Source organism: Leucoraja erinacea, chromosome 7, assembly GCF_028641065.1.
Source record: "Leucoraja erinacea ecotype New England chromosome 7, Leri_hhj_1, whole genome shotgun sequence".
Classification (NCBI taxonomy): Eukaryota; Metazoa; Chordata; class Chondrichthyes; order Rajiformes; family Rajidae; genus Leucoraja; species Leucoraja erinaceus.
Window position 1 is genome coordinate 69304609 of NC_073383.1, and position 13253 is coordinate 69317861.

The 13253-nt window shown below is 42.5% G+C and overlaps 1 protein-coding gene across 1 annotated transcript in view; it reads right to left on the reverse strand.

Annotated features, from left to right (window-relative positions):
* The window catches only part of gli2a (GLI family zinc finger 2a), a 442689-nt gene that overhangs the window by 369462 nt on the left and 59974 nt on the right, over nucleotides 1-13253 (reverse strand). The window contains exon 2 of the mRNA XM_055638741.1: nucleotides 1198-1256. The gene's annotated coding sequence lies outside the window, so the exon portion shown is untranslated. The remainder of the gene's footprint in view (nucleotides 1-1197; nucleotides 1257-13253) is intronic.

Genomic DNA, 13253 nt, shown 5'->3' on the forward strand with positions numbered 1-13253 from the left:
ACTTACAAATTTATTTCCAAATAAGTTACCATAATACTTCTTTCATTGATTTGGTGCATATAAATGCAAGTGAGCACATCATGCAGTATGTTGTTTGATACATTGTTGTACCAGGCACTGCCAATAGATGTCTAGATCTAGATGTCAGCAGATCTATATCGGTGGTGAGACCAAGCGGAGGTTGGGCGATCGTTTCGCCGAACACCTCCGCTCGGTCTGCAATAACCAAGCTGACCTCCCGGTGGCTCAGCACTTCAACTCCCCCTCCCACTCCATCTCCGACCTCTCTGTCCTGGGTCTCCTCCATGCCCACAGCGAGCAGCACCGGAAATTGGAGGAACAGCACCTCATATTCCGTTTGGGGAGTCTGCATCCTGGGGGCATGAACATCGAATTCTCCCAATTTTGTTAGTCCTTGCTGTCTCCTCCCCTTCCTCAGTCCCCCTGCTGTCTCCTGCCATCCCCCAGCCTTCGGGCTCCTCCTCCTTTTTCCTTTCTGGTCCACGCCCACCCCCACCCCCGATCAGTCTGAAGAAGGGTTTCGGCCCGAAACGTTGCCTATTTCCTTCGCTCCATAGATGCTGCTGCACCCGCTGAGTTTCTCCAGCTTTTTTGTGTACCTACGATTCTCCAGCATCTGCAGTTCCTTCTTAAACACTGCCAATAGTTGAGAGTTTGCTGCATTTATTAAAGGATAGCTCTATACCACATTCTGTTTTTGCACTGCAAAAGAGCCTAGAGGCACTTCAACTCCAGCCACACAGTGATATAACGTGGAAACAGGCCCTTCGGCCCAACTTGTCCACACCGGCCAACATGTCCCAGCTACACTAGTCCCACCTGCCTGCGTTTGGCCCACATCCCTCCAAACATGTCCTATCCATGTATCCAGTCTCATAGGTTTTGTGCCTGTCCTATTCATATTAAACTTGTCACATAGAAGAAATCATCATACTTGATTCAGTCACAATACTACAGACGGTACTTGTTATGTAACCACAGGTGAAGGTTCTTCAGTCACAAACTTGATAATATTGGTGGAGAACCACTGTTGTAGCAGGAGCCATAATTAACAAAGCATCATTTCAACAGTGTACCACAAATTTCAAACACATCACGAGGCAGGAAAAACAATTGCTATCTGAATACGTGAGCTATAATGAAAAAGTAGTGGAAACAGATTCTGATTTAACTCACCTCTCGTTCAATAAGGAAGCTCTGCCTTCTTCACCTTATCGAGGTGTATTTGCTATCATCTGCCAACAGAAAATTCAAAGGCGCAATTAATGAAATCTATAATGGCAGCAATAGTGCTTTAACATTGGCAATTACAGGGATAATGGAACCACAGAATTTTAATATGCAGCCGATTAAATCAGAAATTCAGGACAGGACGTTATCAGTTTAGGTGTTCCTGCCTCTGTTTGTCAAAATGATATTGTTAACACCCCCAGGAATTTCAAGTAAATCACACTTAGCGTTTTTAATAATCAAAAAAAAAAACTTGGTCTTTGCATTAATTCTAATCTGCGATAGGTGCAAATTTGATCTACCTTATCCATTTCTAAGATCCCACCTCTGTCGATTGCAAACAACTACCTTATTGCAGATTTTTAATGCGTGGAGAATTGTTATTAGGATCCCGCAAGCCTTGCAGTTCTCTGCAGCAATAAAAATGATCTTCCATCATTCTGTTAGTTTAGTTGTAAAATTTAAAAGTTAGTATGCCACCTACTCTCTAATCACTTTGAGTTCAACAACAACGCAGCTCCAAATAATATTGCACTTTTACATACTAAATATTTTGATGTAAGATTATGCCATTTGAAAAGAAAATCCTCACAAATAAGGCGTTGGCAGAATGAAGGCTTGTGTACTTAGATAACATCCAGTATCTCAAAGAAATTCATATACAATGGATTATATTAATACAATGCAATGCTGCAATGCAAGCAAATCTGCCAAAGTTTTCACTGCAGATGTCACCATTTTATAGCTGAAAATGATAATTACTCTATATCTGTACAACACAAAGTACATTCTATAAAATTACAGCCTATCACCACAACAGCAGATGCCATCTTACTGGTTCTGCACCCAACTCTGGACCATCTTGACTACAGGAACAGACACGTCAGGCTGCTGTTCATCAACTACATCCCGCCTCTAAACAGAGCTGTCCTCTCCAAACTTGTCACTGAGCTCCAAGACCCGGGTCCCTGAAGCTAACTTTGCGACTAGATTTTTAACTTCCCCATCGGCAGACCTCAATCAGTGTGGATTGGTTACAACATTTAGGGGGAGGATGGTTGCGCAGCGGTAGAGTTGGTGCCTTTACAGCTCCAGGGACCCGTCTGGGTTCGATCCAGACACGGGTGCGATCCTACGGGTGCTGTCCATACAGAGTTTGTACGTTCTCCCTGCGACAGTGTGGGTTTTCTCCGGGTGCTCTGGTTTCTCTAATCCCCTCTCCCACACACTCCAAAGACGTATGGGTTTGGCTTTGGTAAAATGGTAAATTTGCATTGTCCCTGTACCTCACTGTATGGCACATATTTGGCCTGGGTTGGCCTCTTTGTATCGTGGCTTTCTGCAATGTGAAACCCTGTCATCTGCACATGCATCAAGAAAAGTCAATCGAAATGTTAAAAAAAATAAAAAAAATTCATATGGCTTCTGTAAGAAAATTCTGAAATTTTATTCCAAACTATAGATTTTTGGGTGGCGATCTGCAAATTTTGCGAAGGTGAATTTCTGTGACCCCCAATGGCCATTATGTGGGAGTCACCTGTATTGGATTTGCACATGACTGTAATTGTCGGTCATCTAATTTAACTCCATATATATTTGCACTAACAAGGCCTACTCCCCCCCCACCCAATTTACAATTGTTGGTTACATTTAGCATTCTTTTGTAGAAACAGGGTCTTAAGGGGTTGGACAGGCTAGATGCAGGAAGATTGTTCCCGATGTTGGGGAAGTCCAGGACAAGGGGGTCACAGCTTAAGGATAAGGGGGAAATCCTTTAAAACCGAGATGAGGAGAACTTTTTTCACACTGAGAGTGGTGAATCTCTGGAACTCTCTGCCACAGAGGGTAGTTGAGGCCAGTTCATTGGCTATATTTAAGAGGGAGTTAGATGTGGCCCTTGTGGCCAAGGGGACCAGAGGGTATGGAGAGAAGGCAGGTACGGGATACTGAGTTGGATGATCAGCCATGATTATATTGAATGGCAGTGCAGGCTCGAAGGGCCGAATGGCCAACTCCTGCACCTAATTTCTATGTTCTATGTTTCTATGTTTCTAAACAAAAGACAGTGGGTGCTGGTTAATACACAAAAAGTGTTAAGGGTTATTACACAAAAAGTGTCCACTTTCCTGAGCTGTTCACAAATTCGCCTGAGTTTTCGAACTCGCAGAATGTTCATAACGAGGCCGTAAAAGTCCGTGGATATATCGCTGCGGCTCGTTATGCCAACCGTAAGTACTCGAGGCATCAGGTAAGTCGGGAGGTTTTTTCCAGCCTGATGAAAAATGTCCACGAGTAAAAAAAATAGCCCCGAGTACCCATGGCTGGCATAACGAGCTGCTACGATGTATTCACGGACTCGTTACGAGCATTCTGCGAGTTTGAAAACTCGGGAGAATTCGTGAATAACTCGGGAAAGTGGGACAGGCCCTTAACTCAGCAGGTCAAGTGGAATCTCTGGAGAGCATGGATACTCTGGAGAACGTCCAATATCTATGTTCTCCAGAGATGCTGCCTGACCCACTGAGTTACTCCAGCACTCAGTGTCCTTTGAAGTTTCTTTTGGTTATTATCACGGGGCACTTCTTTTATTAAAAAGACCTTCGAGCACCCACATTTAGTCACAATTGCCTCAAGATTTGGTTGGGCAACAATAAATGCTGCACATTAAATGACTTTCACTGCCTCTCAGATCTTTATAACTCTGGCATCTTTCACAGTTTCCCACTTGCATCATCGACCAGCATATTCTATACATGCACAATCCCAGCTGATCAAAATTCTCTGCACAGAAAGTCGAATGTTTAAACCAAAGTGCTTATGTTATAAAATATATTGCCAACAAAGTATTTTCGTTTTAAGAGGAAAAAAAATAATTCTAGATGGATCTTTTGAGAGTGATTGTTCAGTTATTATCGATTAAGACCAAAAATTCAGTTCCCAGAGTATAATTTATATATTGCAAAAGGGAACTTACTTTGAATGTAGATCATTCCTTGCAATACCCTTAAAAATGTCTCGAGTCAATAAAGCATGTTTTCTTACGTGCTTTAAAAGCCACATTTATACTAATTTAGGAAAGTCAGGTGAGTGTAGACTGCAAAGTTTGCCAATAAAAGGAAAATAGATGGGAGGGCATTTTGTAGTTATGATATTAGGATTAATATAAATAGCTTGACTGAGTGGGCAAAAACCTGGCAAATGGAGCGTAGCTTAATATAGGACTATATGAGGTTTTGTACTTTGGTAAGTCACAGTATTATCAAAATGGTGAAAGATTGCAGGTAAGTTTATATGTTGGAGAAGCAGAATTAGGCTATTCGGACCATCAAGTCTACTCCATCATTCAATCCTGGCTGTTCTATCTTTCTCTCTCCTACCATTCTCCTGCCTTCTCCCATAACCCCTGACAACTCTTTTACTAATCAAGAATCTATCAATCTCCACCTTTAAAATATCCATTAACTTGGTCTCCACAGCCTTCTGTGACAATTAATTCCACCGATTCACCACCCTCTGACAAGAAATTCCTCCTTGTCATATGCTAACCCAACCATTCCTGGGATCATGCTCATAAACCTCCTCTGAACCCTCCCCAACGACAGCATGTCCTTCCTCAGATATGGGGCCCAAACTTGCTCACAGGTGACCGGAGTGCAGAGGGATCCAGATGTTTGTATGCACAAATGGCAAAAGCTTTTTGGGAAAAGATCATCAGGAAGATAAAGAACATATTGGCTTGTATTGTGAGAGGGTTGGAGTTTAGAAAACAAGGAAGTATTATTGCAACAGTCCAGGTACTGTTGAATCCATGTCTGTAGTATTGTGCACAACATTAGACCTCTTATTTACAAAAGAACATACTGACATTGGAACCGGTCCAAAAGAAATTCACTAAGCTAAATCTTGGAATTAGAAGGTCACCCTAGCACAAGAGGTTAAATAAATCACATTTCTTTAATCGGTCTGAAGAAGAGTCCCAACATGAAACGTCGCCAATCCATGTTCTCCTGAGATTCTGCCTGACCCACTGATTTACTCCAGCCCTGTGTCTTCTTTTGTAAACCAGCATCCGCAGTTCCTTATTTATACAGAAATTACATTTATTATATTCTTATGAATTTAGAAGAATGGGGAGTAACCATATTTACACTTTGTAGATCCTTGAAGTTCAGGACAGGGTAGATACCTTTATTCCAGAAATGCTGCCTGATCCACTGAGTTAATCCAGCTTTTTGTGTCAATCTTCATTGTTAACTGACGGGTTCCGCAAAAATATTTGCAACAGCAGCATCTGTATCTCAGTGGATTACTTATAGTTGTGATCATCTTAGGATATCAGTGACCATTGCAAAGCAATCTCCCAGTTGCTAAGCACTTTAATTTTCCTTTCCATTTCCACACTGACCTTTCTGTCCTAGGCCTCCTCCATTGTCAGAGTGAGGCTAAACGCAAATTGGAGAAACAGCATCTCATATTTTGCTTGGGCAGCTTACAACCCAGTGGTATGAATATTAATTTCTCTCACTTCATAACTCCTGCATTCCCTCTATCTCCATCCCTCCCCCACCCAAGTCATACCAGCTTCTCCTTGTCGCCCAACCAACAGCTAATAACAATGGCCTGTTTTCTTTATCATCGTTACTTATTTGCATATCTTTCATTCATTGCTCTATATCTCTGCATCACCGTCTCTATCCCCCGTTTCCCTTTCCCGTGACTTTTCAGCCCGAAGAAGGGTCTCAACTCGAAATGTCGCCCATTTCTTTTTTTCCCCCAGAGATGCTGCCTGTCCCGCTGAGTTACTCCTGCTTTTTGTGCCCATCAAAGAAAAATCGTGTTGATCGCTACAGTATAAACTGCAAACAATAGAGGGAAGATGATAACCATTGCAGAGCGATCCATCCCACCCCCGCCAACTAAAAGAGCCCTAGTCGAGTTATTTAACATGCCCACGGTTGACAGCACTTCCTCAATTGTGTGGCCAGCCTGTTTGGTGACTGATGAGCCACAGCTGGTATAAGGCTTCAAGTTCATCGAGGTCAGACTGCTGCAGAGTTCCTGAATAACTTCATTCATACAATCATCCAAAAATATTTTTTTTTCTTTCTCTTGCGAAAAGAGATTCCTGTAACACTCTGCCTGTCTTATAGGATTGCCATGGCCCTTCAGGGATTATAACTAAACATAAATTAATTCGAATAGCAGTGACCATATATCATGGAACACTTTGCCTTCAGCCTGGTTCCTGCTGCAATAATCCATGCCTTATCGGCTTGAGTTTCGGATCTTGTGAGGATGCTGACTGGAATGCCAAATTAATATCGAAGATTTGGAAGTGTCATTACATCCTGCATTTGGAACAGAACTTATGCCCCTGCTCTGTTCTGTCCAGTTACATGGAATAATTGTATGACTTAACTGACACTTGCAAGCCATTCAATGAAGTAATAACTGGTCTTCAACTCTTTCTGTGTGAATTATTAAATGACTGTGCTTATGCGTCAATATAAAGAGTGGCAGAACATTCTCCCCACTATAAACTTCATGGTTGCCTCCTTCTTTATGGGTCTCACTATTGTATCAATGGACAACATGCTGATATGTTGGAATAATATCAGAATACCATTGAATGCCCGACTGCCTACGTAGCAAGAATTGAAATATCTTTTGTTTGGAATTACTTCTTATGGGCCTGTCCCACTTAGGCGATTATTTAGGCGACATGGGCGACTTGGCTGTTGCCACATGTTCACCGGTTTATTTAGTCCACATGCTGCACTGTGGACTAAATATTTCTTCATTGAATACAAATGAATGTCAGGTCCTTCTCCAATTTAAGACTACTACGATTCCTTCTGTCTTTTCCTTAAAGTACCAAGCATTACGTATGATGATCAATTTATTTTACGTACAGTGGCACAGTAGTGGAGTTGCTGCCTTACAGCGTCAGAGACCCGGGTTCGATCCTGACCACGGGTGCTTTCTGTCTGAAGTTTGTACTTTCTCCCCGTGACCTGCGTGGGTATTCTCTGGGAGTACCAGTTTCCCCCCACACTGTAAAGACATACAGGCTTGTCGGCCAATACCTCCTTCCTCAACTCCATCCAAGGACCCTAACAGTCTTTTCAGGCGAGGCAGAGGTTCAATTGCCTCTCCTCCAACCTCATCTACTGTTCCAGGTGTGGACTCCTATATATTGGCAAGACCAAGAGCAGTCTCGGCGATCGTTTCGCTGAACACCTCCGCTCAGTCTGCCTAAACCTACCTGGCACTAAACACTTTAACTTCCCCTCCCATTCCCACACTGGCCTTTCTGTCCTGGGCCTCCTCCATTGTCAGAGTGAGGCCTAGCACAAATTTGTGCAGCTTACACACCAGCGGTATAAATATTGATCTCCAACTTCAAGTAATCCTTGCTTTCTCTGTCTCCACCCCTCAACCTTCCCAGTTCTCCGATCAGCGTGACTGTCACCGATTACATTGTATCTCTGTGGAGGAAAGAACTATAGATGCTGGTTTAAATCAAAGGTAGACACAAAATGCTGGAGTAACAGTGGGACAGGCAGCAGTTCTGAAGAAAGGTCTCAACCCGAAACGTTACCCATTCCTTCTCCCCAAAGATGCTGCTTGTCCCACTGAGTTACTCCAGCTTTTTGTTTCTATCTTCGGTTTAAACCAGCATTTGCAGTTCCTTCCTAGCACTTGTTTGTCAGTGTTTTTTTGGGGGGGGTTTTTAAGAACTTACCTTTGTAAGTACAAAAAAAAGATGGCCATGAGATTTTTTTTTTACCCTTGGGTGTGACAACCATTTCAGATACTGAATCTTTCTGCATTTTTAATGATTAATTTTGCACTCATCAAAATTAGGATATTGGGTTTAGTCAAACACCTTCCTATCTTGCACATTCAGCTTTTTATGGTTAGATGTTACAAAATGTTTTTTTTAAATATTTGGTCCTTTACCTCAACTCGATCACCTTGCCCTCAGCTGCACCAGTGCGGCTATTTTTATTTCCAAACTGCCCAGCCTTGCTGAATAAAATCACCAATTTAATACTGAATTAGCAGCATTTTGATACCGTGAGCCCATGGCGTTCAAGAACCGAGTCAAGGCAGAAAATGTCTTTGACATTCGAATCTTCCAGTGGCTTTACCTGCTCTTAGACTTGGCTTAGAAACATAGCAAATGGGTGCAGGAGGTGGCCATTTGGCCCTTCATTGCGATCATGGCTGATCGTCCCCAATCAATAACCCGTGCGTGCCTTCTCCCCATATCCCTTGATTCCACTAGCCCCTAGAGCTCTCTCTAACTCTCTTAAATCCATCCAGTGATTTGGCCTCCACTGCCCTCTGTGGCAGGGAATTCCACAAATTCACAACTCTCTGGGTGAAAAAGTTGTTTCTTAAATGGCCTCCCCTATATTCTAAGACTGTGGCCCCTGGTTCTGGACGCCCAACATTCGGACCATTTTTCCTGCATTTAGCTTGTCCGGTCCCTTTATAATTTTATATGTTTCTATATGATTCCCCCTCATCCTTCTAAACTCCAGTGAATACAAGTCTAGTCTTTTCAATCTTTCCTCATATGACAGTCCCGCCATCCCAGGGATCAATCTCGTGAACCTACACTGCCTCAATCACAAGGATGTCCTTCCTCAAATTAGGAGACCAAAACTGTACACAATACTCCAGATGTGGTCTTACCAGAGCCCTATACAACTGCAGAAGAACCTCTTTACTCCTCGACAACCGCAGAAGAACCTCTTTACTCCTGTAGTGAACGGCTTGATTGAAACCCTTGACTGAGAGGGAAAAGGGTACATACTTCGCCTAGAAACTAAACCTTACAGAGTGCTCTATACCTTGGTTTATGTGTTTTGGCACTATGTTATTTGCACTCATGTTAGTCCAGTTAGAGAAAAAAAAAATGCTTCTTTGATTGGCTTGCTTCCGCAAGAAGTGAATAGATCTTGTTCATGCCTCATGTTAGCATTTAGGTAGCGATGGAGGGTAAACATCCTGATTCTCTCCCCACTGCACAGAGAGGAGAACGAACATCACCTGATGAACCAGCGTTTAAGAAGGAACTGCAGATGCTGGAAAATGGAAGGTAGACAAAAGTGCTGGAGAAACTCAGCAGGGTGCAGCAGCATCTATGGAGTGAAGGAAATAGGCAACGTTTTCGGGCTGAAACCCTTTTTCAGACTTCAGATGAACCAGCTCAGGAGAACCCAGGGTTCAAAGCTGGGACTTTACATGGTTGAAAATCAACCACTCACCATACAGTGAGAATACATATGATATAATAATAATAAATTTTATTTATGGGCGCCTTTCAAAAGTCTCAAGGACACATTACAGAATTTAATAAGAGTAAAAAAACATATAATCGGAGTAAAATAAATAATAAAGACATCACCAATACACAAATTAAAGACAGAATTCGATCCAAAGACAAAAAAATCAAAAACACAATGTGAAGAGAGAGCAGCGGCAGCTAAACCGCGCCAGCGTCCACTCTCCCTTCCGATGATATGGATGATACTAGTACCCGTTCTACATCACGTTGAATTTGCTGACCATTCTGATATTTGATACTTTACACCAAGTGACAATAAAGTATCATCATCATTATTCAACGTTGTAACTAATTGATTAGTTCACCTGCATGTTGATCTCCGTCAGCGTGCACAATCATAAAATCAACACTACCCTTTCTCCCACCATTTAACAGATTCTCTGCCTCGGTTACATGCTTTGAAATGTCCCCATGTTATATCCCACCTCCCATGTTCTCACCTACTCACTCAGCTTGTCCATGACCCCCAAGAACCCTCTTCGCATCCTCCTTGCAATTCCCACCGAATTTAGCATCACCAGCAAACTTGTACGGGTGACATTTCACCCTCTCAGCCTAATCTTTGAATATAGAATGTGAATAGTTAGGGCTCAAGAACAGATGTGCATGGCTCCACATGAGCCATCTGTGGAATTTTCAGCCTCAGATGGCAGTGGAGGCCAATTATCTGGATGTTTTCAAGAGAGAGTTAGATGGAGCTCTTAAAGATAGTGGGAGTCAATGGATATGGTGAGAAGGCAGGAAAGGTGTACTGATTGTGGATGATCAGCCATGATCATAGTGAATGGCGGTGCTGGCATGAAGGGCTGAATGGCCTACTCCTGCACCTATTGTCTGCCCTGCCAAACAGAATCTATTTCTTCCCATTCTAATTCTCAATCTATGTCAGCATAGAACCTTCCAGAATTTTGTGCGGAGACCTTATCAAATCCTTTCTTAAAATCCCAAAGCGCCGCATCCTCCGATTCCCTGATTCTCCCTATCTAAACTTTTATTGACCTCCTCAAATTCTTAACCAGATTAGAATAGGATTTAGTAAGAAGTCAAAGATGAATCTTGAGTTTTGCCTTGTTTCTCTCCTTCGAAGTTATTAGGTCCCTTTTACTGAATATGAATAAGACTGCAAACCAATGCATTCAGAGATAGCATTCATAGAAAGGTAGAAAACAGGTGCAGGAGTAGGCCATTCGGCCCTTCGAGCCTGCACCGCCATTCAATATGATCATGGCTGATCATCCTGTACCTGCCTTCTCTCCATGCCCCCTGTTCCCTTTAGCCACAAGGGCTACATCTAACTCCCTCTTAAACATAGCCAATGAACTGGCCTCAATTAACTTCTGCGGCAGAGAATTCCAGAGATTCACCACTCTCTGTGTGAAAAATACAGATCATATGGGTTTGGCTACACTGGCCTCTTTTAACAACAATGCTAGTGGCAAGAGAGAGGAAATCAATTTTAACTCGGGCATTGGGGAAAACTGACAGAAATGTAAAACAAACTACTGAGGAGGTAATGAGTGAACCTTGGACCAGGAGTTATTTGTCACCGTATGGCAGGTCTGGCAAGATCACAATGGAGGCTCCATTTCCAACCTCCAATTATTCGCAGACTTAACTTTTTTTTTGCCAGAAGTTTTCCCTTGACAAAGTTCCATTGGAGACATCACTACCAAGACATTTATCCCCAATTGGAAGCACTAAACAAGCTACATTGTTAGACCAAAGCATTGTAAACGGCATTCAAGTCACTCCTTTAGCATCAATAGAATGAATTTGCGAGATAAAGTACAATGCATTAAATCACGTACAATGCATATATATTGAGAGTGTAGCGCTATTGACTACCAGCCAATTTCTGGGCACAACATTTGATACCTAGGGAAAAGAGAAGCATCATGGGTAAATTATATGGCTGGCCGCCAAAATCCCTGTGATTTGGGGATGCAAGTTCCAATTCTCCCATGGCAGCTGGGAAATAGACTCATGTAACCAAACAAATAGAAAAACATAGAAAAATAGATGCATGCTTAGGCCATTCGGCCCTTTGAGCCAGCACCGCCATTCAATATGATCATGGAATCTGGACTTTTCAGGCTGAAGAAGTGTCTCGACCCGAAACACCACTCATTCCTTCTGTCCAGAGATGCTGCATGTCCCGCTGAGTTACTCCAGCATTGTGTGTTTAAATCTGGACATTTTTATTTATTTAAAGAAAGCAAGTATCCATAATTGATTAATTAATCAATTATCTCAAAAAATTAAGTGGTTTCATTGAGGCATTTCAAATAAGGATGGCTGCTATCCTTAGCCGAGATGGTCTTCATGTGATATTCTGGATCTCACTTTCCAGCATTGCTATTTATTCTCTCCATTCATCTTGCTACTGTCCCACTGAGTTACTCCAGCATTTTGCGTCTATCTTCAGTGTAAACCAGCATCCGCAGTTCCTTCCTACACCTCCCGTACCATTATGGTTTCCATCACTGGCTCTTATAAACATTTCCAATGTTCACTCAACCTGCCCTTATTGCTGTAACTCAAAGCATGCTGAAAGGTCCTGACCTGCAACATCCACAGTTTCTTCCACTGATGGTGCTTGACCCACTGAATCCCTCCAGCAGTTTGGTTTTGCCTGGTTTGAAAGCTCATTGACTTGGAACATTAACTTTGTTCATAGGTCATAGGAGCAGAAATAGGCCATTCGGCCCATCGAGTCAACTCCATTATTCAATCATGGCTGATCTATATTTCCCTCTCAACCCCATTAATTTGTCTTCTCCCCACATTTTTTTCACTGCATGCATTCTTTACAGCTATTTTCTCTATGTTTGATCATTATTTAAATTTCCCAGCATCTCTAGTGTTTTTCTTTTAATGCATTCATATCAACATGACCAACAGCACATTAGACGCAATGGTCCAGATCCTAAAGCCAAATTTAAGTGAGACACATGGAACTGCAGATGCTGGTTTACAAAACAAAAGACACAATTTATGTAGTAATGTATAATAACATTTATGTAGTAATGCCCCTGTCCTACGTAGGAAACCTGAACGGAAACCTCTGGAGACTTTGCGTCCCACCCAAGGTTTCTGTGCGGTTCCCGGAGGTTTTTGTCAGTCTCCCTACCTGCTTCCACTACCTGCAACCTCCGGCAATCACCTGCAACCTCCGGGAACCACACGGAAACCTTGGGTGGGGCGCAAAGCCTCCAGAGGTTTCCGTTCAGGTTTCCTAAGTGGGACAGGGGCATAACTCAGCACTGGAGAAGGTAGAATTCAAATCTGAAGAAAGGTTCAGACCCAAAACGTCACCTAGCCCACGTTCTCCAGAGATGCTGCCCGACTCCAGTTACTCCAGTACTTTGTGTCCAAATTTAATTGAGTTGGCTAAGTTGAAAGGAAAATTGCTACAAATACCATTCAAAATTGGGCCAAGTTGTTAGAGTTTCTAAACTACAAGTAATCAGTGTATCATAAAATACAAGCAAGAAGGCAGGAAAGAACTGTGGTGAGCCAGAGTTGTTTCCACCTGTGCTGCTAATAAAAGATCTTCTGTGTACCACTGCTGGCTTCCGGCAGAGTGCCTGATTATGGCTTTCCTTATCCGCTGCAGTCTAGACTTAAGAATCTCGTTCATTGT